Source organism: Arachis hypogaea, chromosome 9 (genome assembly GCF_003086295.3).
Source record: "Arachis hypogaea cultivar Tifrunner chromosome 9, arahy.Tifrunner.gnm2.J5K5, whole genome shotgun sequence".
NCBI classification, from domain to species: domain Eukaryota; kingdom Viridiplantae; phylum Streptophyta; class Magnoliopsida; order Fabales; family Fabaceae; genus Arachis; species Arachis hypogaea.
The window spans coordinates 74,406,497-74,409,996 of NC_092044.1; the positions used below are offsets into that span (position 1 = coordinate 74,406,497).

The 3,500-nt window shown below is 33.2% G+C and overlaps 1 non-coding gene across 1 annotated transcript; it reads left to right on the forward strand.

Annotated features, from left to right (window-relative positions):
- Positions 1–256: 256 nt before the first annotated feature.
- On the forward strand, positions 257–360 carry LOC112713291 (small nucleolar RNA R71). Its single transcript, XR_003158265.1, has one exon. It is a non-coding gene; the product is annotated as a small nucleolar RNA R71 (small nucleolar RNA).
- The last annotated feature ends 3,140 nt before the right edge of the window (positions 361–3,500 follow it).

Genomic DNA, 3,500 nt, shown 5'->3' on the forward strand with positions numbered 1-3,500 from the left:
CACTTTGTTCTGAGCCAATATGGCATTCAGAGTATCAATTTCAAGAACTCCCTTCCTCTGAGGCATCCTACTATTCACGGAATTCCTCTCAGAAGTGTACATTAATTGGTTATTTGCAACCATGTCAATAAGTTCTTGAGCCTCTTCAGGCATTTTCTTTAGGTGAATAGATCCACCTGCAGAATGGTCCAATGACATCTTGGAAAATTCAGATAGACCATAATAGAATATATCTAATATGGTCCATTCTGAAAACATGTTAGAAGGACACTTTTTGGTCATCTGCTTGTATCTTTCCCAAGCTTCATAGAGGGATTCACCATCTTTTTGCTTGAAGGTCTGAACATCCACTCTAAGCTTGCTCAGCTTTTGAGGAGGAAAGAATTTATCCAAGAAGGCCGTGACCAGTTTATCCCAGGAGTCCAGGTTATCTTTAGGTTGTGAGTCCAACCATGTTCTAGCTCTGTCTCTTACAGCAAAAGGGAAAAGCATGAGCCTGTAGACTTCAGGATCTACTCCATTCGTCTTAACAGTCTCACAAATCTGCAAGAACTCAGTTAAAAACTAGTAAGGATCTTCAGATGGAAGTCCATAAAACTTGCAGTTGTGTTGCATTAAAGCAACTAGTTGAGGCTTAAGCTCAAAATTGTTGGCTCCAATGGCAGGAATAGAGATGCTTCTTCCATCAAATTTGGACGTTGGTTTTGTGAAGTCACCAAGCATTCTCCTTGCATTATTGTTGTTGGGTTCGGCTGCCATTTCCTTCTCTTGTTTGAAAATTTCAGAAAAGTTGCCTCTGGATTGTTGTAGTTTAGCTTCTCTTAGTTTTCTCTTCAGAGTCCTTTCGGGTTTTGGATCAGCTTCAACAAGAGTGTCTTTTTCCTTGTTCCTGCTCATATAGGGAAGAAGAGAACAAGAAAAGAAAGAGGAATCCTCTATGTCAAAGTATAGAGATTACTTTGTGTTGGTAGAAGAAGAAAGGGCAGAGTAGTGAAGAAGAATGGGTAAGGATAGAGGTGGTGATCTGAGATGAAGAGAGATAAAGAGAAGTGTTAGTGAATAAATAAATAAATAAATAGAAGGAGAGATAGAGAATTTCGAAAATAATTTTGAAAAAGTGGTTAGTGATTTTCGAAAATTAAAGATAAGATATAATTAAAATTAAAATTTAAAACAATTAAAAAGAATTTTTGAAAAAGGGAGAGGTATTCTCGAAAATTAGAGAGGGACAGGTAGTTAGTTGGTTTTGAAAAAGAAAAGAAACAAACAAAAAGTCAAATAATTAGTTTAAAAAGATATTAAAATCAAATTTGAAAAGATAAGAAGACAAGATAAGATAAGATATTTTGAAATCAAAATTGAAAAAGATAAAATTTTGAAAAAGATATGATAAAAAAATAAGATATAGAAGATATGATAAGATATGTTTGAAAAAGATTTAATTTTTAAAATTAAAATTAATTACTTTACTAACAAGAAACTACAAGATAAGATTCTGGAATTTAAAGATTGAACATTTCTTAACAAGAAAGTAACAAACTTCAAATTTTTGAATCAATCACATTAATTGTTAGTGTAATTTCAAAATTTTTGAAATAAAGACAAGGAAGAGATTTTGAAAATATTTTGAAAAAGATTTTTTTAAAATTTTCGAAAAAAAAGAAAAAAAGTGAAAAAGATATGATTTTTGAAAAAAAGATTTTTGAAAAGATAAGCTTTTTAAAATTTGAAAATTTGACTTGACTTGTAAGAAACAACTAATTTTGAAAATTTTTGACTAAGTCAACTTCAAATTTTCGAAATTTTGAGAGAAAAAAGGAAAAGATATTTTTTTTATTTTTGAATTTTTAATGATGAGAGAGAAAAATTCAAAACGTCATTTTTGTATTTTTCTCTTTTCTTTATGGATCAAAACAAAGAATGCATGCAAGAACACTATGAATGTCAAGATGAACACCAAGAACACTATGAAGATCATGATGAACATCAAGAACATAATTTTGAAAGATTTTTTATGCAAAGAAAACATGCAAGACACCAAACTTAGAAATCTTTAATGCATGAACTCTAACAAACAAAAAATGCATATGAAAAACAACAAACAACACAAAACAAGAAAACATCAAGATCAAACAAGAAGACTTGCCAAGAACAACTTGAAGATCATAAAGAACACCATGAATGCATGAATTTTTGAAAAATGCAAGAACATTTTTTTTAAAGCATGCAATTGACACCAAACTTAAAAATTGACTCAAGACTTAAACAACAAACACAAAATATTTTTGGTTTTTTATGATTTTATGATTTTTTTGTATTTTTATTATTTTTTTCGAAAATTATATTTTTGAAAAAAGAAAATAAAGAAAAATTTTTTGAAAGAATTTTGAAAACTTTTTTGAAAAGAAAATAAAAAGAAAATTACCTAATCTGAGCAACGAGATGAACCGTCAGTTGTCCATACTCGAACAATCCCCGGCAACGGCGCCAAAAACTTGGTGGACGAAATTGTGATCATCAATGTTGTACTCTTTATTGTTGTATGGAATAATTATAATGGCTCTTTGCTATGTGTGGACACAACTCCGTTCAACTAACCAGCAAGTGTACTGGGTCGTCCAAGTAATAAACCTTACGTGAGTAAGGGTCGATTCCACAGAGATTGTTGGTATGAAGCAAGCTATGGTCATCTTGTAAATCTCAGTCAGACAGATAGTAATTGATTATGGATTTTCGAAAATTAATAAATAATAAACATAAAATAAAGATAAAGTTACTCATGTAATCCAATGATGGGGATTTCAGATAGGCTTATGGAGATGCTGTGCTCCTCCTGAATCTCTGCTTTCCTACTGCTTTTATCCAATTTTATCACTCCCTTCTATGGCAAGCTGTATGTAGGGCATCACCGTTGTCAATGGCTACATCCCATCCTCTCAGTGAAAAAGGTCCAAATGCTCTGTCACAGCACGGCTAATCATCTGTCGGTTCTCGATCATGTTGGAATAGAATCCCTTGATTCTTTTGCTTTTGTCATCACGCCCAGCAATTGCGAGTTTGAAGCTTGTCACAATCATTCAATCCCGGAATCCTACTCAGAATACCACAGACAAGGTTTAGACTTTTCGGATTCTCATGATTGCCGCCATCAATTCTAGCTTATACCACGAAGATTCTGATTAAAGAATCCAAGAGATATGCGCCCGGCCTAAGGTAGAACGGAAGTGGTTGTCAATCACGCGCGTTCATAGGTGAGAATGATGATGAGTGTCACGGATCATCACATTCATCAAGTTGAAGAGCAACGAATATCTTAGAATAGGAATAAAGAGAATTGAATAGGAAATAGTAGTAATTGCATTAAAACTTGAGGTACAGCAGAGCTCCACACCCTTAATCTATGGTGTGTAGAAACTCCACCGTTGAAAATACATAAGTGAAAGGTTCAGGCATGGCCGAATGGCCAGCCCCCCCAAAACATGATCAATAGTCTCCTCAGA